This window comes from Kogia breviceps, chromosome 20 (assembly GCF_026419965.1).
Source record: "Kogia breviceps isolate mKogBre1 chromosome 20, mKogBre1 haplotype 1, whole genome shotgun sequence".
NCBI lineage: Eukaryota > Metazoa > Chordata > Mammalia > Artiodactyla > Physeteridae > Kogia > Kogia breviceps.
The window spans coordinates 22,942,333-22,964,424 of record NC_081329.1 but is presented as its reverse complement, the minus strand read 5'-3'; the positions used below and the strand labels follow the sequence as shown (position 1 = coordinate 22,964,424).

General features: G+C 38.9%; 1 protein-coding gene and 1 pseudogene across 6 annotated transcripts in view; one reads left to right on the top strand and one right to left on the bottom strand.

The window, feature by feature from the left end:
* The window catches only part of NRG1 (neuregulin 1), a 1,012,474-nt gene that overhangs the window by 376,787 nt on the left and 613,595 nt on the right, over window positions 1-22,092 (bottom strand). The window lies entirely within an intron of this gene.
* LOC131747575 (ribonuclease H1 pseudogene) lies at window positions 9,048-9,989 on the top strand (annotated as a pseudogene).

Genomic DNA, 22,092 nt, shown 5'->3' with positions numbered 1-22,092 from the left:
GCCCTTCTGTTTGGATCGATGGGATATTCAAGTTCAAGGTCAGAGAAGACTCAGGCCACCACTGGTCATCCTTCTCCACCTCCTCCCTCATTACACCCGGCCCCTCTGCTTCAGAAATGCCGAACACATTTCAAAAACAGCATTCCAAAATGGCACCGTGCTACTTGCCCATTCAGGGTATGCAGCAGTCTCTCCAAAATAAGGGTACGTGAGTCAAGTAAGTCCTTGACTCCTCGGCAATGGCAGAGAAGAGGAAGGTCAATCAGATTTTACATCTGAAGAGCCCCATACAATACAGCATGTTTTTTATGTACACAAGCTTTGCCCTCACCATACGTAGGCGATAGTCTATGGAATCCATAAGGACATGGAAACTCAGGGCAGTTGAGGTCATTTTTTTTAAGGCCGTACACCTGGTGGCAGAGCTAAGACCAAATCTGGGACTCTCTGAGATGAAGTTTGGTGCTTTTAGTTCTGGCATATGTCACAGAGGTGCCAAGAGCCAGCTTTACTCCCCAGTCAGCAGTCGAACCCCCATGTTTCTGGCATGTAGGCTTTGTTTTCTATTCCAACCATCTGGAACTGAAGGCAGGCTGATCATATCATTAACTGCTGAGTCCTTGGGTAGGGTTGGGGGAATCCAGGGGCGCTGTTAGGAGAGGACCTGGGCCTTGCTGCGGGCAAACGACAGAACGTCAGTCAGCACAAAGGAACACACTGGTTCAGGTTTTGTAGGGTGTGAACTGCATATCATTTCAAGAACTATGAAGAAGAATGCAAAATTATAAGTATAAATTATGAGGGACAAGAGTGCATACTTAGTTAAAATAATAAAAGAAAAGCCACCAATTACAAAATCTAAAAATCTGACAAAACCACACACATGATAAAATTCACAAAAACAATTAACTGCCTGATACACACGTATATTTTTCTCCCTACCTTTTTTCTCCCTGAATATTTTTTGATTCTCTCTTTACCTGACAATAATTTTGTAATATTTTTTTCTATAGGGAAAAATGAGAGTCAGTCTTTAACGTGATTGATTTAAATTTGTTTTTCTTTAGTATTAATAATTAAATGAGCTTCTTTCAACTTCACAACTTATTTTGACAATGCCCTATAAATCTTTAGGGTTGTCAAATTTCAGAAAACCTCTATTATATTTTCTTCCTATATTAGTTGTTACAGACACACTCACAGTTTATGGCACTATTACAGGTTTATGCCCTACAAACATCAAAATTCTGATGAATTTAATCTCTTGCAATTCCCATTGCAAAAGAAAAAACCAATTTGGTGAATGTATAATTGCATTCACTGACTTATTATGGATATTCTTGACAGAATAGAATTTCCATTTTGACTAGATATCCATGGAACTGAATCCTCTGGTCATAATTCCACATGTCAGATGTCTGGTAGAATTTTCCACGGGCTAGCTTCTGGCTCCATACATATCACGACTTGTCCTGTCATGGTTCACATCCCACTGTTGCTTGGCACACAAGGACACATTCATTCACAATACAATCTCTGGCCTTGCATCTTCTTGACGTGATGCCATGTGAGTCAGCACAGTGGGTTTTAGCATATTTCTGGAAGCATTTCCTACTCTGAGATACCTTGAAATAGTAGGCATCACACTAAGCACCAAATAAATGTATCTCCAACTCAATTTTCCCTCAGTTGCATTCCAAAATGCCCAGGGCCCTTCCAACTCCACCTACACAAGGAGAATATTTTGGAGGGAAAATCAGAATGGAAAGAGACCGTGGTCTTAATGCATTGTAGTGTAATGGCATTATCTTGCAAATTTTACCTAACTGTGTAAGCATGTGAACACACAGCTAGGACTCCTTGCCTTGGATTCCTGGAAAAGGCCATGTAAGGGAGGATTCTGTAGTTTAGACTTCATTGGCTTCATGGTAAATCCTCAGAGTACAAGGACCTCTGTCCTTCTAGGTTTATCTGTGATAGGGCAATACTAATCCATGCATAGGAATATAAAAATTCTTGAAAATTAAAAAAAATATATACTACTAATTGTCAAGAAGTTGACAAACTAACGTCCCTCCGCATATGTGATAATTTTCAATGTAAGTTTCCATCAGCCTCCAAGGGTGAATGAATCACGATGACATGGTTTCCTTATTTAGTTATATACCCGTTTCCATCTCTTATTTTATCTTCCTACCGGGCTACAAGGGAAGCGCTACTATCCCCATTTTACAGATAATGAACCCGAGGATCTTAGATGCGTACGTAGGCTCATCCTGTTTGTAAATATTATCTTAATTCATCTTCCACCACCCACCAGACTCTCCAGCAAGGCAAGCGCAAAGAGGGCTGTTTACCCTTCTTGAAATCTTATATAAATAGTTCCTTCAGCCTAGAAACAAAAGGAAGCCTATCTCACCTCTGCCCTCTGCCCCAGTGATTTCTTACATTTTGTGACACTGAATTATGCTGATATTCTCTCTCTCTCTTTTTTAAACAGAAGATGGGGACTCTCTCCTTCACTCACTCAGTCTTTAATTGTTTGATATCGGGGTTCTGTCCTTGGTCCTCTTCTAATTTTATTTAATTATTTTTATACTGAAGCATAGTTGATTTACAATAGTAAATTAGTTTCAGGTGTACAGCATACTGATTCATTATTTTTACAGATTATACTCCATTAAAAGTTATTACAAGATAATGGTTATAATTCCCTGTGCTGTACAATTATATCCTTGGTGCTTATCTATTTTATACATAGTAGTTTGTATCTCTTAATCCCATACCCCTAATATTCCCCTCCCCACGTCTCTCTCCTCTTTGGTAACCACTAGTTTGTTTGCTCTATTTGTGAGTCTGTTTCTGTTTTGCGTATATATATTCATCTGTATTATTTTTTAGATTCCACATATAAGTGATATCATACAGTATTTGTTTTTCTCTGACATTTCACTAAGCATAATATTCTCCAGGTCCATTCATGTTGCTGCCAATGGCCGAACGTCATTCTTTTCTATGGCTGAGTAGCATATATATACCATGTCTTCTTTATCCATTCATCTGTTGACGGACACTTAGGTTGCTTCCATGTCTTGGCTACTGTAAATAGTGCTGCTGTGAACATTGGGGTGGATGTATCTTTTTGAATTAGTGTTTTTGTTTTTCAGATATATACCCAGGAGTGGAACTGCTGGATCATGTGGTAGTTCTATTTTTAGCTTTTTGAGGAACTCTACACTGTTCTCCATAGTGGCTGCACTAATCTACATTCCCACCCACAGTGTAGGAGGGTACCCTTCTCTCCACACCTTCTCCAGCATTTGTTATTTGTAGACTTTTTGATGACGGCCATTCTGACCGGTGTGAGGTGATACTTCATTGTTGTTCTGAGGCCCTCTTCTGACTTTAAACACTCTCCCTGGGTGACCTCATTAATTCCCAAGGCTTTAGAAACCACCTATATGTTCATATCTCCCAAATATATGCCTCTGCTGTTAGACCTCTGCTCTGCAGCTACCTATGAATATCTTTATGATGATCTCTGCAAAATGGAGCATCTATGAGATTTTGAGATTTATCTCCTGCCGGTTTCTTCTTAATTCACTCTACTCCTGTTATGCTGACCTTTAGTATCTTGTCGATAGTTCCTTTCCAGTTCAGATCTTCACTTGGCATTTCTTCTTCCTTAAACACTTTTCCACACCTTCCCCATTCATTTGTCCCTTAATACTCAGATCAAATGTGACTTCTACAGGAACACTGTCTCTGACTTCTCCCCCAGAGACAGAGTAGGACACTGCTCCCATGATTTTTCTTAAGTGTCATTCCATCAGTGAGTATTATTTTGGTCTTCAATAGTCACAGATCCAACCACAGTGGCTTAAATGCACAAAGGTTTATTCTCCCATGTAAAAGAAGTCATCTGGAGGCTGTCTGGGGCTGATATCCTGGTTCCACAATCACTTAGAATCCTGACCTCCTAGTATTTTCAAGGTTACTTCATAATCCAGAATTGCTGCTGTCACTCCAGCTGTTTCATTAGCCTTCTTGGAAGGGAGGAAAGCTAAAAGGATCCTTCTTCTGGCTTAGTCATTTCCTTTTAAGGAGTCCTCTTGGAAATTTCACTGAATACTTACTTATGCTTGTATCTCATTGGCCAGAACTTAGTCATATAGCCACATCTAGCTACAGAAGAGGCTGCAAGTTTTGGTTTTCTAATCGAGTACAATCAAAGGGTTCTGTTTCTAATGAAAACTGGGGAGATGTTATGCTGGGGTAGGTAACTAGCAGTCTGCCACACCTTTCTGTGTATGCATCACACCTCTTTTTAAATTATCTCTTTAATTTTCTGAATCTCCCACTCGGCTGAAAGCTCCAAAGAAGGGAATGTGTTTTATCCATTTTTCTATTCCCAACGCCTGGCACAGTGGCTGCCAACTAATAGGTCCTTAATAACAATTTAGTAAATAGATGAATTAGTTGTGAGAAAACTATTATTGTTATTAAGGGAATTAACATATTCTCTAAGGCTCTAGGAAGAAAGAGACTCTGCCTTGTAGAAAGGAGAAAGAGGAGGAAGGGCGCAGACGGTCACACAATTATGTAATCATGTCAAATTAGATCTTGGTTTATAAAAGCAGGACATGCTGGAAAAAGACCTTTTGTTGAGTGAACTCAATAAAAGGGAAATGAATCTTCAAACATACGTTAACTCATGTCTATTTATGGTGAAGACAGAAAGTCACTGGAAGACGATATATCAGGGACATTCTTGAATGTTCATCACTGTTTTAAAATGTTAGCATCTCATTTTCAGCCGACGTTATTTTCTCTCTTGCTCTCCTGCCTAGTTTTAAATGTTGTGCTCATAGTTTGGGATGATGTATTCTGAGGAGTTTTATAAATCATTTATTTTCTTTCTCACTTATTTCTTCTCTTCTGACAAGTTGTAACTAACGCTCTGGTCAAGGACACAGAACAATGCCATTTCTATCCTCTGGCTGCGTGAAAGCAAGTCCACAAGGCTTAGACTAGAGCTCAGTTGCCCCAATGAGCTCCACCATCGTGCTTCTCTTCCTCCTAAGCCAGCTTCACTAAACGGAGAGACCCTGCCATGACTTTAAACCAGAGTCATAAAAACCAGCATTTAATATTCCTGTGAGAGCCCTGCAGACTCCAAGAATACATATTTACATGTTGACTTAATCTGTTGGATGTTAGCTCTTTTCACCAAGAGAATTCCCCTTGCAATTTTCAAGGCCTCCTAATATCCTAATAGTTCTCTCTTCAAAAAATTGTTTTTCTTAGATATTGGAAGTGTGTGCTCCTGTGACGGTTATAATCTCTTCATTTTAGAATGCATTCTGCCCCACAATGAAATGAAGGAAACGACTTTACTGTCTAATTATTTCCTGTGAGGTGTATTTTCCCAGCTAGACTCCAAATTCCTTGAATTTCAGGATGATGTTTCATGATTTTATATAGCCTGATAATAATGTTGACTACACAGTCAACATCCAATTGCTACTTGTGTTTTGAACTAAGGGTTGTAAAATGAGGATTAGGAGGAATGTAACTTATGGTGAATATTTAAACATTTCTCTTCATGTATTTGAATGCAACATACAATCTTCCCCTTCATGTCTTTCACCAACTGATAAAGCAAGCATTTCTGAAGTGCCCACCAACTCTCGGCATTGCGCTTGGATAGCCTGGATTCACACAGGAGTCAGGCGCTGCCTGGGAGGGACCAGACCGTATTCCACTTCGAAGGCCCTGTTTTCTCCTACTAATCATAATCTCCTCGGCATATCTCTTACACACACACACACACATCCCTTGTCTCCGCTTTCCTTTGAACAGATACCTTCTACACCTTCATCTGGAAGACCACTAACACTTTGCCAAGTTCACTGAACCTCTCTCTCTAGACTATTTTGTGATCACCCAAGTCCACTGTAGGAACTATGAAAATATGGAAAAACACAAAGGTTGAAATAAAACAACCTATAAAGACACAACCAAGAGGCAGAAAAACCTCTTTTTTGCTAAGCGTTTTGTGAATCTGTTTCTTTATCCTCTTCCTTCCCTCTCTCCCTTCCTTCCCTTCCTTCCTTCCTTCCTCCTCCTTACCTGTTTTCTTTTGGGGGGGTGTGAAACACTAGTTTATATGATTTGCCCTTTTACAATGGGGATGTTCTATTAAGTCATTATTGTTTTATAAGACCTTTTAATATATACCTTTTATATTTATGGCAAATATCATCTCCTTTGCTACCTGACTTATAATTTTATAATGTATTTTAACATAAACCTTTAAATTTAAAAAAAATCAAGTCAATCATCCTTTTATTTTTAAAATTTTGTCTTCAATTTATTCTTAGAAAGGGTTTTTCTATTCAAGATCAGATAAATAATTACATAGTTTTCTATAGTTTCTTTTATCTTTTAAATTATTAGATTAAATCAATCTCCCTACCCCCTGTCTCCAGGCAACAATTGAGACAGCTTTCTTCATAGATTAGTTTGCCTTCTTTGGAATTTTAGATAAATGAATTTTACAATATGCACTCCTATTTGGTCTGTCTTCTCTCACTCAGCGTAATTCTTTTGAATCATTCATGTTGTAGCATTATGTCAACAGTTCATTCCTTTTTAGTACTGTTGTAATAAATAATGTAATTATAATGTAATAATAATGGAATTAGTATTGTACGTACCTGACACAATTTGTTTATCCTGTCATCTCCTGATGGACTTTTGGGATGTTTCCAATTTTGGCCATTTAAAAATAAAGCTGTTATGTACAACTCTTTGTGTGGACATATGCTTTCATTTCTCTTGATTAAATGCTTAGGAATGGAATGGCTGGATTTTATGGGAAGTATATGTTTAATTTATTAAGATGGCTGCCAAAATGTTTTCCAAAGTGGTTATACCATTTTATATTCCTGCCAGCAGTGTATGAGGATTCCACTTGCCCTATATCCTTTCTAGCACTTACTGTAGTCAGTCTTTTAAATTTTAGACATTCTAATTAGGTATTTAGGCTGATCTCATTTTGATTTTAATTTTAATTTCCCTAATCACAAGTGCTGTTTGGCATGTTTTTATGTGCTTTTGGTTATTCACACATTTTTGATGAAGTGTATATATTAAAATATTTTACCCATTTTTATTGGGCATTTTGTTTTCTTTTTATTGATTATTATAATAAGTAAATTATTACTTTATTATAATAAATTATAATTGTCAAATAATATTGTAACTATAACATTACAGCTTTATAATTTTTTGTGTGTGTGTGGTACGCGGACGTCTCGCTGTTGTGGCCTCTCCCATTGCGGAGCACAGGCTCCGGACGCGCAGGCTCAGCGGCCATGGCTCGCGGGCCCAGCCGCTCCGCGGCATGTGGGATCTTCCCAGACCGGGGCACGAACCTGTGTCCCCTGCATCGGCAGGCGGATTCTCAACCACTGCGCCACCAGGGAAGCCCCACAGCTTTATAATTTATTATAGTTATATTACATATACAATTATTTTACATTAAAAAATCATTATTTTATTCAATTGTACTCTTAATTATTACTTTCTTTTAATTATAAGTACAAATTTGTTATAACTTCATCATTACAATAATTGTTAATGATTGGCAGCTTGGACGTTTGAATCTATTTCATTGGTCTATGTTTTGCTCTATCATGCTATTTTACTTTCTGTAGCTTTATATTATTTTTTCATGGATAGCACTGCAAGTTTTTTATTCTTTTTTTAAAACATTTTATTTATTTATTTATTATTTATTTTTGGCTGCATTGGGTCTTCATCACTGCATGAGGCCTTTTCTCCAGTTGCGGTGCGCGGGCTTCTCATTGCAGTGGCTTCTCTTGTTGCACAGCCCACACTCTAGGAGTGTGGGCTTCAGTAGTTGTAGCACGTGGGCTCAGTAGTTGTGGCTCATGGGCTCTAGAGTGCAGGCTCAGTAGTTGTGGCGCATGGGCTTAGTTACTCCACGGCGTGTGGGATCTTCCTGGACCAGGGCTTGAACCTGTGTCCCCCCTGCATTGGCAGGGCAGATTCTTAACCACTGCGCCACCAGGGAAGCCTGAGATTTTTATTCTTAACTATCATTTTTTTTGGTGAGAGGAGGACCAGGCTATCCTCATCTGTTTATTTCAGAAATTGGTAAAATTTTAAGAAAGTCATTTTTTAAAAATCAGAATTGAGCTATATTTTTTATAATTTTGGAAGAAATGAGATCTTTTCAATATTAGGTATTCCTGTCCATTAAAATGGCTCCTTTCTTCACTCGTTCAATATTTTGGATTTGTTTAATTTCTTGCCCATTTCCTGGTAAGCTAGAAAATTTCAGATCTTTAAGGCTTTAGGACTTCCCATTAGCTTGTCCAGTGTCAGCTAACAAGAAGCACACAATTTTAGGGCTTCCCTGGTGGCGCAGTGGTTGAGAGTCCGCCTGCCGATGAGGGGGACGCGGGTTCGTGCCCCGGTCTGGGAAGATCCCACGTGCCGCGGAGCGACTGGGCCCGTGAGCCGTGGCCACTGAGCCTGCACGTCCGGAGCCTGTGCTCCGCAACGTGAGACACCGCGACAGTGAAAGGCCCGCGTACCACAAAAAAAAAAAAAAAAAAAAGAATCACACAATTTTAGAGATTGAAGCTGGAAGACACTGCAGAGCATCGTGTCCAATATCCACACTGGCCGATGAGAAAATAAAGCACAAAGAACTGAAGCACTTCCTTTATATCTAGAGTATGTTATAATATGTCTCAGTGGTGGTCCCTGACTATTACTTTGGTGTCCCTTCTATTATATCACTATATCTCTCCTATATCTGTTTTCTAAAATTGGCCTCTGTTTTGCTAAGGCCAGTGACCTTGACATGCATTGTATACCCCAAGTTCACTGTGGTAAAAATACGTTCCCACAAGTCATGATATATGGGAGGGCAATTTACTTGTCCAGTGTCAAGGTAGCAAGACAGGTAGCTCATGGAAATGTAAAGAGGATGTTGCCTAGTGATATGAGTCATGGGCTTCTTGGCCTGGGTGGGTTGGGAGTGGGGGGCCCTCAGATGGAGAGATGGAAGCTTTAAGGCATTTCTGTAAGCTGGTCTTGCTACAGGGTGGAATTATAAGATGCGAAGTGGGTTTCTTTATCATCTTGGAAACATTTTTTTAAAGTCATTGAGGCAACCACAGAGGGGAGATTGCAGGCTTTTCCAAATGACTAGACCTTACTCATTTAGTAGAGTGGATCTTCACCTTTAATGGGTCAAAGGACCCTTAGAGAATCTAGTTAAAAAAAAAAAAAATCCAATCCACTTTCCATAAAAAGGCACACACATTTCATACAAACCCTGATGGTTCAGAAGGGCAGAAAAATAAACGCATACAAGAATCACTAGTGAAAGCAAACAAGTGACTTTGTGAGCCCTTGGATGAAGGTGAAGGTGAAAACGCGGAGCTGTGTGCAAAGCATGCTGCCTTCAGTGAGCAAAGACACATTTTCTTATATGGGGGAATCTGTCATCATCTACAAGGATGGTTGCTGCTCCAGTAATGGGCGGAGGGGGGGCTCGAGCAGGAATCGGTGTTTACTGGGGGCCAGGCCATTCTTTAAATGTAGGAATTAGACTTCCTGGGTGACAAACAAACCAAAGAGCAGAGACTCACGCAGGCTGCAAAACCATAGAACAAGCGAAGGCTCAGAACATCAGTAAGTTGGTTCTCTACACAGACAGCATGCTTACTATCAATGGCATCCCTAATTGGGTGTAAGGCTGGAAGAACAATGGATGGAGGACAAGCACAGGGAAGGAGGTGATCAACAAAGAGGACTTCGTGGAACTGGACAGGCTTGTCCAGGGCATGGACATCCAGTGGATGCATGTTCCTGGACATTCGGGATTTATAGGCAATGAAGAAGCTGACAGATTAGCAAGACAAGGTGCCAAGCAACCTGAAGACTGACCAGGTCCTTTAATTCCTGGAAAAACTTGAGCCAGTGGCTGTCTGTCACCTTTACTTACTGGTCTGAAAAATAAAACTATAGGCTGGACCACTGCAGTCGATGGGCAAAACAAAACAAAAAAACCCATCTATGGGTTTCACAAGCCCTGCCACAACTCTTCCCAAGGGTTTCATGTTCTCTTAGTTAAGAATCCCTGGGGAAGAAGGAAGTAGTCTGTTAACTATTTTAGCATCATCAGGTAAGGAAAGAGAGAAGAAATAAATTATGTGTATGTGTGAATGTGAGGATGGGAAGTCTAACCTGGGATGCATTAATCAATATAAAATGATTTTTCTAAAATTCTGAGTGAACATGTCCCAGGATCAAAAGAAAAACTTGTTTTTTACACTCCTGGAAACAGAGCTCGGGGTATGTCAATTTACTAAGAGTGGACGTGCGACCACGAAATAGGAGGAGGGAACTGAGACAGTAAGAGGTTAAACATTCTCTTTGAACACAAACAACATTGATTCAATAAATATTTACTGAGCATCTGCTAAGGAAAAGGCACAGTGCTGAGTGGTGAGGACAGAGTGCTTATCTAGAGAGATGTGGTCACTGCCCTCAAGAAAGACACACATGATAAAATCAAAGGGGCTCTAACAGTTATTTATTATAATACAGGGTTATATTAGTTCTATTACTATATAGCATACTAAGACACAATTTAAATAGTTATTAGTGTTTCTTATTTTTCAGATGAGGAAACAGTGGCCTAGAAAGGGTAAACACTCTTACATCCAGGATTAGAACCCAAGTCTCCTTCTCAGAGTTTTAATGAGCACCTACTGTGTGCCAGGCCCAGTGCTAGATGTCAGCAATCTTTCATTCTGTTAGAGAAATCCCACATCTTCATTAACTAAATGTAAACTTATGTTCATCCACCTTTCTCTAATCAGAAATGGGCCTTAGTTACTTATAAACTCACAAAGATAAGTCACCACTTAGTGGGGATAAGAAAGGAAGAATTATTTTCCAAATTTTCCCAGAAGGAATTACAAACTCAGAGAGAAAAGAGGTGTACCAAACTCATGATTCCAGAAAATGAAAATCTTGAATACTTTGGAGCTTTCTGGAAGGAGAGAAGGAGCATGTTCAGAACTAAAGATTCAACATTCAAGTAAAAAACATATTCTGTTGCCTTCTTACAACTTATTATTCTGTTTGTTTATGGCAATGTTTATTTTCCCCGTCCTCCTCAACCATACAGCAGGATGGTGTGCAGGGACCACTTAGGGTATATTTTAAAATCCTTTCAAAGTTGATCTCCCCCAAGAAAGGGAAGAGATCCAGGAGAGCTACCACCCACGCCACTTATTTTCTCTGCTGAAATGTTTCATCCTATTTCCTTCAAGCTCTGGAGGAAGAAGATTTGTTCATTCAAGTACACTCAAGCAAAAAAGGGACCCCACGAACAGATGAATGGATAAAGAAGATGTGGTATATATATACAATGGCATACTACTCAGCCATAAAAAAGAATAAAATTTTGTCATTTGCAGCAACATGGATGGACTTGGAGGGCATTATGCTAAGTGAAATAAGTCAGACAGAGAAAGACAATACTGCGTGATATCACTTATATGCGGAATCTAAAAAGTACAACAAACTAGTGAATAAAACAAAAAAGAAGCAAACTCCCAGATATAGAGAACAATCTAGTGGTCACCAGTGGGGAGAGGGAAGGGGGGAGGGAGGGGATTTAAAAGGGGTTATTATGGGATTATATGTGTGTGAAACTTTTGAAAATTGTAAAGCTGTGTAGAATTTAAGGAATGTTTCATTCAATAATTTTTTTTAAAAAAGAAAGACATCTGTTTATCACATCCATTTTGAAATGAGATGTGCATCTTGAGAGCCTCAATCCTGTCACTGCAAGGAGATGAGTCCTGGGAAGGGGGAGAATCAGAAAGGAGATGGCTGAGGAGGAAAGCCAACATGGACCAGCAGCCCTGGTGGAGCTTATCACCAGCAGCTACCACTCGGTCAGTCCAGGGGTCACCAAAGACCACCAGTAAGAGCTTCACGTGAGACTGGCAGCTGAACACCTCCAGGGCTTACCTGTCTATTCCTTTGCTACCTCCAAATACTGCTTATTTCACATAGAAAGAGCACTTCACTCATATAACCATCTCATATGTATCTTACAGGAAACCTAGGACCTCTCTTTCTCATATTTTTTAGTACCTTGTCCTACCCCTCACTTCTAGCCCTGGTTATCTAGAAATATTGTGTGAAGTTTCCAAAAGAAGTGCAAGGAGACATTAAAAAAAAAAAAAGAGGATAAGGAACTATCCCTTTATGCATACCATGTGTGTGGTACCTGAAGGACTCCTCAGGGTGGACCAGTTCTCCTATTTATTCTTTTCTTTTCAGTCTGTACAAACAGTCCCCTATTATAAATTTGGAATGTCTGGTATCATAATCTGGAGAAAAAACTCTTTACGAAATGTAGTCATAAGTTCAATGATTTTCCATAAAGACAGATTATTAAGGGGCAGTGAGAAATTTGCATGTCCATGTTGCCTGCCAAGATATGTCCTGTCCCTAGGGAGGTAGAGACATTAAAAGATGAAACACAGAAGTAAATCAATGGGATTCCGATTCACAACATATCTTTAAAATAGAATGCCTAAAGGTATCTTGATGGTACTTTATAAATATCATCAATATAAAAGGGAGCTAATGGGTATTTTTCAACTGGGGGAATTCAGAACAGGGAACGTCAATACCTTTTATGCTTACTTGGTTCACTCACTAACTCATATATCCTACACAGCGTTATTTAACACCTACTAAATGCACTTTGCTGGGATACAAAGATGCATAAGATTTGGACCTTGTTCCAAACAAAAGTCTGGTGGCCTTTCTTGAACCATTATTTTTCCCTTCCAATCTCCCCAAGTTAGCCATCTTTGGAAAACGGAAGTAGTGCAACATATGAACTGGATATATTTAAAGTGTGACTATTAAAATAGTTGTTTTACCTTGGAGTGCATAGTCCCATAAAAGGTATGTTATAGACAGTGGTTGTGTCTCAATCTACTTTAACACAGAAAACTATCTCACCTAGTATATGCCCCAAATCTATACATATGCTACATGATAGCAGACAATGATATTGATATTACAGTTAGAATTTCAAAACACACTCTAAAACTTAAGTAACTGGCTGTATTTTTTAAGTATAAATTGTAATTCATTATGATTTTAGAGTATATAAAATATCTTTTTAAAACAGAAAAAAACGGACTTCCCTGGTGGCACAGTGGTTAAGAATCCGCCTGCCAATATGGGGGACATGGGTTCGAGCCCTGGTCCGGGAGGATCCCACATGCCGTGGAGGAGCTAGGCCCATGAGCCACAATTACTGAGCCCGCATGCTACAACTACTGAAGCCCACATGCCTAGAGCCCCTGCTCCGCAACAAGAGAAGCCACCGCAATGAGAAGCCCGAGCGCCGCAACGAAAAGTAGCCCCTGCTCGCCACAACTAGAGGAAGCCTGCGCGCAGCAACGAAGACCCAACTCAGCAATAAATAAATAAATAAATAAGCTTTAAAAAAAACAAAAAAGAAAAAAGTCATTCATCATAAACAATGTAGAAAAATCTGTTAATATTTTGACTGAAAAACAGATCTAAGATATGAGGGAAATTTCACTCTAGTGGGGTGAAAAAGTAAAGGGAAATATTTGAGTTGACCCTAAAGGAAGTTCAAAAGAGTGATGGCATTGGTTTCTTCATGTCACTTTCAAATATTTCCAGGGACATCCAGACACTCACAGTTGTTCATGACAAATTTTATTTTGTGGTCAAGAAAATAGAGAGAAGATGGAAAAGACCAGAAAGTGGTGTGAGAAGAGGTTTTCCTGAAATAAACAGGAAATAGATGGAAGTGAGATGGAGAAAAACAAAACAAAACAGAAGGGGCTTAGACAGGATGTCTAGGTAGATATGAGAAGGAAATTGATTCTTGGAGCTAGGATTAACTGTGCTGTGATAATTAAAAGGGAAGAGGAAAGTAGGTGTGCAGACCACTCAAGCAACCTTCTGAAGTAATTGGCAAAAGATGGGATCACAGGATTCCAACCCAGTTACCAGGTGGCACCTTGTATGCCAAACAACTTGGAAGAGAAAGAGAAGGATATGCAAATGCAGCCCACAGCTTAGATGTGACCTTAAATGGACAAATGTGTATCTGTGAGAGTGCTCACAGCCTCTCTAAAAAGGCCTTCCAATATTCATGCTTGTTGAGTTTCAAGCTTGTGTTCTTTGAGAAAGCGACATTTTAAAAACAACTTTGTAGTCACAACCATTTCAGACTCATTAATTTCACCCTTCACCCTCATCACTCTCACAGCATGATATCTTGCAAATACTGTTTTGTCTAACCTCCTCAATCTGTTTAATGCAGAACATTAAAACCATTTCTTGCATATTGAAAATGTTGGTTGCAGATCTTTGTGTTTTAAAAGGACATGGAAAAGCAATAACTACACCAAACAAGAGAGGATTTCAGTTGCGTAAATTTCCCATAATTTTGTTACTATACGAGGTGTCAATGAAGAGAGTTCAGGAATCTGGGCTGCCTGAATCAATTTGTTATATGAGGTGCATGTGAGTTGACAATGAACTTCTACCAATATGTATTGAAAATTTTGGGTTCCTGGGGATCATATTCAAGACCCGGCAGGGGACTTCCCTGGTAGTGCACTGGTTAACAGTCCACCTTCCAATGCAGGGGATGTGGGTTCAATCCCTGGTTGGGGAACTAGGTTCCTACATACCACCGGGCAACTAAGCCCATGCACCTCGACTGCTGAGCCCGCACACCAGAACTACTGAGCCAATGCACCACAACTAGAGAGCTCGCGTGCCACAACAATGGAGCCCACGCACTCTGGAGCTTGTACCCTGCAATGAAAGATCCCGCATGCCACAACGAAGATCCCATGTGCCGCAACTAAGAGCCAACGCAGCCAAAAATAAAAATAAATAAATAAATATTTTAAAAAAAACCAGACCCTGCAGGATTCCTATTATTAATGAGTCTATCATCAAAACAGGGACCTCCAGAAAGAGAGATCAGCATATGTGAAATAACACTAACTTACAAATAGATCATTAATTTATTTGAAGGGGAAAATGTCTGCCATGGATTATGGTAATTAATTTAATTAACTGGAGAACAGATTGAGTTAAATATGAATATTTTTTCCAGAGATGCTCCCTAATGTTTGCTTAAAGCAAGACATGGCTTTTGAAGAATTGTCCTTTTTCCATTCAAGGACTCTAGAGAGCCAGCTGTCTAGCTTTAGCTACCCATCTGCATGTGTGTGCATGCTTATGTCCACTCAAAACAGTTTGGGACATACACATAACAAATGTCAACAGTGTTTCGTTCAGGACAATAGAATTAAAGGGAAGGAATAAAGGGTAAAATGAAGAGAGAGATTTTAGTTTTTCATGTCATATATATCCTTCCATACTGTTTGAGATTTCCATGTGAATATGTAAAAAAAAAAACCCACTTAAATATAAAAACACTCATACATTGTGCTCCAGGGAAAATACAAAACATCTGGGCCTCTGTACTTGCTTGATAAAACAATGGAAGGAGGAGTCCCTTTGGGGCCCTGACTCCGCCTACCAATGTAGGAACAGTTGAGGCACTCAAACTGTCCGATAGCTTTAAGCAGTAGCCACGGCAGTCTGAATTTTTCCTCATGCTTTTGGAACTCTGAAATGACAGAAATAGGATAACTATGGGGTCACCAGTCACACGTGAAGAACTCAGTATCAAGTCGAAAAAGACGGAGTCCTTTGTGGATCCATTTGAATGGTTAGCTTCCAGACTATGATTAGCAGGTCTTACCATTTCCTGAGCAGCAGAATATATAATACATTAATTGTATAATAAATGTTCATGTCTACTACACTAACATCTAACAATAAACTAAGTGGCTTTTATATTTTGAATTGCCAAGTGAACTCTGTTGAATTTTCTGCAGAGCTAAGATGTGGTTCTTTCCTAATATAATTCTGAAGTGCATGGATCTGGGGTGCACTGATGTGAGGGGGGCACATAAAATACTTGCCACTTCTAAGAACTCAAATGGGTGCAGTTAAAATGGAAGTAATTCCAGGTACACAAGCGCCACCTTCCCATATTTTGAGGAGGAGCCCTGATCTATATTTTTAAGCTCCTTTAGTAATTTTGATATGTTTCAGGGTTTAGAAACGAATCTACCTTGCCTTGAAGGAATTCCTAGCCGTTACAGTGGCCTTTCTGTAAAGATCACCACCACCAGGCTGTTACCAAGCTGGGGAGACGGAGCATGTTTTGAGCTACAATTTCATATAGTACAACTTTCTTCTAATGGACTCCTTTTGACCAGGATTGAATTTTTAAAATCACATTTATAGAATCTGATGGCATGAGAAAACTGAGCTCAGAACGGTGTGACGTCTGATGTAGCATAACTGTTAAATTTTTCAACAATTTCTTACAGATATACAATTAGGGCCTAAACAACTTTCCTAATAAAGCAAAAAATCTGTACATCTTTGGTGAGCAAATCTGTCATGGGATGGTTAAAGATTTCTCATAAAAGTCTCTGATTCATGATGATTAAGCATCAAGTAATAAAAACAGATTCACCACTACCACCTTCCCTTTTACTTCTGGCTGCCATGAGCTGGCAAGGTGATTGCTCTGCAAATCCGCCTGTTAGGTCATTGAGGCTGTGTGTATGTCATGACTAAATGGACATTTAACGTTTCTAAAGTTCCTAGCAGGAAGGACCATTAGCAAAGGCATAAACAAACTAGAGTACTCTTTAAATTTCTGTTATGAAAGGTAAACATTTGCTAATCTATGTAAGACTTTATACTAGGTTTCTAAATTTGAAGATGTAAAAATATCAACTAATCCTGACCGGGAACTTCACATAGAATTAGAAAATTAAATATGATATTATTCTCTGTAAAACATTCAGGATCACAAAGAAGGTTTAACAAGTTGGATTAAATACATAAAATAAAAGCTGACAGGAAATTAAACCATACTAATTATATGCTATTCTTTGAAACATTTTCTGAGGTTTGTATTTGGAAGATTATATCTACAGACTGCCAAAAGAAGCTGACCAAATAGTTTCAAAGTCCTATGTGACTGATTCTTCAGCATAAGGCACGCTAAATGGTTAAATGAACTTTTTCCTCTTCGGAACAGATTATTTTGGCATTGTAAAACTGTCATGTCTATCCACAACTTCAAAATGAGGTCGGGGCGGGGGGGTTCCAGAAAGAATTCCAGAAGACAATTTATTTTTCTTATTCTTAAAGATCTCATCACCATCAATTAGTATTCATTAATCATCCCAGCCTGCCCTGTAGAACTGAAATGCCTCCTGCCTGAATCTAAGCCGATCTACCTTTGATGTACACAGTGGTAACACCTCATTTATTCTGCATTGTTAGGGAATGAAGTGATGCATGTCAGAGGATTTTTCTAGAAAACAGATGCTTGTTTGTTTTCTACAAAGAGACCTCTACTTTTATTCACCATGTTTAAGTGAAATCTTTCTAACATGTACCAAGATTCATCCGTATTCTTAAATATGTTACAGGAAACTTAACATTAAGTATTAGTATAAACTTAAGCTAAAAACTTCGAAAGTTGTTGTTAGGAGACATCAGTAATTTAACAACATTATCAAGAGGCAGCTGAGAGGTGGGAGTGAAATTTTCTGGGGAGGCAATCGAGCGCTGGCATTAAGAAACTAGGCTGCAGTGGACCTGGGCTCTGCCTCTGATCGGCTGTGCAAACTTCATCAGTCATTGAAGCTTTCTGCCCAGTAGCTTCCTCATTAAAATAGTAACAACAGCACTCACTTATTGAATTGTTGGAAAGATGAAATTCTTGCAAAAGACTTAGACCAGTGCCCAGCACAACATAAACAAATCTTAGCTCTTTTGATGGTTAGTCTTGCTTTCATTTTTCACTGTTTTATAGTAAATCTGTTCTATTCTGGGAAACCAGGTACCATGTTTGCATATAATAGAGCATAAACTGAGCTTAAAGCAGGAAGTCTATGAGCTATTTTGGCTGCTTCAAAATGGTTTTCATTTAGAACTTTTTAAAAATTGTAGTAAGAACATTTTATATGGGTTCTACCGTCGCAATAAGTTTTGAAGTGTACAATGCAGTACCGTTAACGATGGGCACGGTGCTGCAGAGCAGCTCTCCAGAAGTTATTCATCTTACAGAACTGAAACTTTACAACAATTCCCCATTTTCACCTGCTTCCAGCCCCTGGCAACTGCCATCCTACTCTCTGCTTCTGAGTTTGGCTACTTTAGATACTTATATGAGTGGAATCATACATTTGTCCTTCTGTGACAGGCTTATTTCACTTAGCATAATGTCTTCAGGATTCATCTATGTTGTCACATCTAGTAGGATTTCCTTCTTTTAAAAGGCTGCGCAAAATTCCATTGTATGTGTATACCACATCTTCTTTACCCGTTCATCTGTTGATGGACATTTAAGTTGCCTTCATATCTTGGCTATTGTAAATGATGCTGCAATGAATATGGGAGTAAAAATATCTCTTCAAAACCCTGACTGCAATTTTTTAGGGAAAATACTCAGAAATTGGACAGCTGAATTATATGGTAGTTCTATTTTAAATTTTTCTCCGTACTGTTTTCTGTAAAGGCAGCACTCATTTACATTCTTACCCACCCTTTACAGTCCCACCAACAGTGGGAATTTCTCATCATTCTTGCCAAATTTTTTTTTTTTTTTGGATGATAGCCATCCTAACAGGTGTAAGGTAATATCCCCTTGTGGTTTTGATTTGCATTTCCCTGATGATTAGCAATGCTGACCATCTTTTTCATGTACCCGTTGGCCAACTGTATTTGTTCTTTGAAGAAATTTCTGTTAAAGTCCCTTGCCCATTTTAAAATCTGGTTATTATTATTATTTATTTCTTATTTGTTTTGCTATTGAGTTGTAAGAGTTCCTTTAATATTTTGGATAGTAACTCCTTATCAGGCATATGGTTTCAAATATTTTCTCTCATTCTCTTAACTTAGAGATTTTTGACTCTGCCCCAGAATGTGCAAATTTCTGGATACCTAACCCATTAAAAAACACCCACGCATGAACATGAACTCAAGTAACTTGGAGACGGACTTGGCTGAAACAACCTTTTTAAAATATTTTTTTTATTAAGGATATCATTAATTTTAAAAAAGGGAAGGATTATGACAAAACAAATGGCATTAAAAATTGCAAAGCAGAGGCTCACATAGGATACATTGCTTTCAAGCATTTTTGATATCAAATATTTTAAATTGATATACTAATTAGTCTTTTATACATTCACTCAAATAGGCCTTTACTTTCACATGGTATAAATCACTTTAGCTGGAATTACATGGGTTACTATGACTAAAATGGCACTTAAAAGTAGTTTGTAATAATTTGCTCACTAATGCAGAAATACTTCTTTATGCTTTGGAAGTCACAAGATTCCTTTAAAAATGTCCCTGCCTTTCCTTTACCTATTTTCGAACACTGCAACATGGTTTTGTTTAAAAACTGAGATTATAGGACATCTAGCAGCCCCTGAGAAAGGACACAGACAATAAACAAATGAGATCAGCAGGCTTACTCTGCCCATGCCTGTATGGCTTGGGCAACTAGGCAGGAATTAAGGCAGCTTTAATTGAATTGCTACTCTTTTGGTTTTATCCTTGGGCCTCACAGACCACAGGATCTGTAGAACCTCAAACCTGCCTTCGAAATCTAAGAGTTTAAAGACCCTGATGGCCAAAGGCTTCATTCCTATGACCTTACACACTTATGCAGAACCGGCAGATGATGTAATGTGGGTTTCACCCATGAGCTGCCTGGTGTTTTCATTTTTTCCGAGTGAATAACTCCTCTCTACTCTCTGCTGAAGGATGCTAATTGTCCATGTGCCTGCTAAATGGACAGGTTTAGGAAGTACTTTGATTTCTATGAAAGTAACATATTCTAGAAATACAAAGTGCATAGAACCCTCTTAAACATGACTCATGATTGGAGATTTATCCGGAATCCAGGTTTCTTCATGCCCTCCTGGAGCAAAACACATGCATACAGATGAAGCTGAGCTTAAAACAGGAAGACTATAGAACTTTACCCACTGGATTTTGGAGATACATGTAAAAAGGTAGACACACTGAAGTAAATGATCTGAGCTGAATCTATAGTGTTTAGGTATTGTCCAGGGGTTGGCAAAGTTTTGCTGTAAAGAGCCAAACAGTTGATAAGTTACATTTTATGGGCCATATGATCTCAGCTGGAACTAGTCAACCAGGCTGTTTTACTGTAGAAGTAGTCACAGACAGGATGGAAACAAATGGTAATGACTCTGTTCCAATAAAACTTTATTGACAAAACCAGGTATCAGGTCACATTTGGTCCATTGCGGTAGTTTGTTGACTCCTATTAGCAAAAGATGTATAGGGTGTATGGTCTAAGAGATTGAGTTAGAATCCCAGCTCTGACATTTATTCTCAGAAAGTTTGGAAAGTTCTTAAACTTTTGGAAAGTTCTTAAACTTTTCTGAGCCTCCATTCTTTGTGATAAGGAGATAACAATACCTAGTTCAGGGGCCTGTGATGAGGATTATATGAGACAATGATTGTAAAGTGCTGAGCTTGTTGGTTGGCACATCCAGCAAACTTATATGGAACATATCAGTTCCTTTGCATAATTCTGTTCCTGCTTCCTTAAGACGTCTTCTACCAGAAGGAAGTACATCCTCGTACCAGGTTTACAGGATCCTAGCAATACCAACATCAAGTCTGGTTACCAAAGGGAGGTAGGCAGACATGGCACTCCTATAAAATAGTCATGAGAAGATGAGGCACAGAACGAGGTGTGTTTTTTTTTTTTTCCTACAGGATTTGGCAGATACTGTACCATCCTAATACCTTTCAGTTTCAGAATGGATGAATTGGGCCAGAATCGCCCCTGTCATTAAGCCTGCCTAAGCAGATGGCACAGTCCAAAACAGGACAAAATGTGTGTGTATGTGTGTGTGTTTGTGTCTGCATGTATGTGCACATGCATGTGCATTGTTTTAAATGTTGTACACTATGAAATATGACACGAATATAATATTACATGGCTAATTAATGTATGCGCACTGTGCAGCAGTGCCACATTTCTCATTTCCCGCGCCCATATATCTAGTTCTACGAGGGAAGTCCTAGGACCACCCCCATCTCACCCTCCAGCAACCAAGGGAAAGGAGAACATCAAGTTTTCTTGAAATCATTCCTGCCTGACTTCTAAAAGCCATTGCCTCAGACCTCACCAAGCAAAATTTTTAGATAACATGATCCTTATTGAGATTACAATCTATTTTTAAAAAATAAAAATGGTAAATAAAAATTTCTCATTGAGAGTATTTTTTATTCCCAAACTTACAAACAGTATTTCATTCAACCTCCAATGACTAGGTGAGGTTGACAGGAAGATAAACGCCAGAGTCAGGCTGCCTGGGCTGGAATCTTCCCTCTGCTACTGAACGACTGTGACCTCAGGCAAATTACTAAACCTCATTTTCTTTGTCTGAGAAATTCCTATTTCATAAATTGGTTGTGAAGATTAAATTACATAATGCATGGAGCGCTCTTAGCAGGGTATCTAACATATGAACGGTCCTCATTAAGTGTGAGTTATTGTAAGTCTTATCATCCCCACTTAATAGACATAAACAACAAAGCACTAAGAGTCATGTGATTTTCTGGATGTTTGCCTGGGAAGGTCCTGCTAGGACCAGAGCTCAGACTTGGTCTTCCATACCACCGCATGAGGACTGCTTTTATACGCAGTCTATCAAATTACATGACCTTTTAAAGTCTATGCTACCATATTTAAAGTATTTCATTGATGAAGATGCTTATTCTCATTAATTTTAAATTCTAATTCAAGAAGTCAGAGAGAGAAAGTGAGTGCCTGGGACGTAGGGACACAGGAGAGGAAATGATGAATTC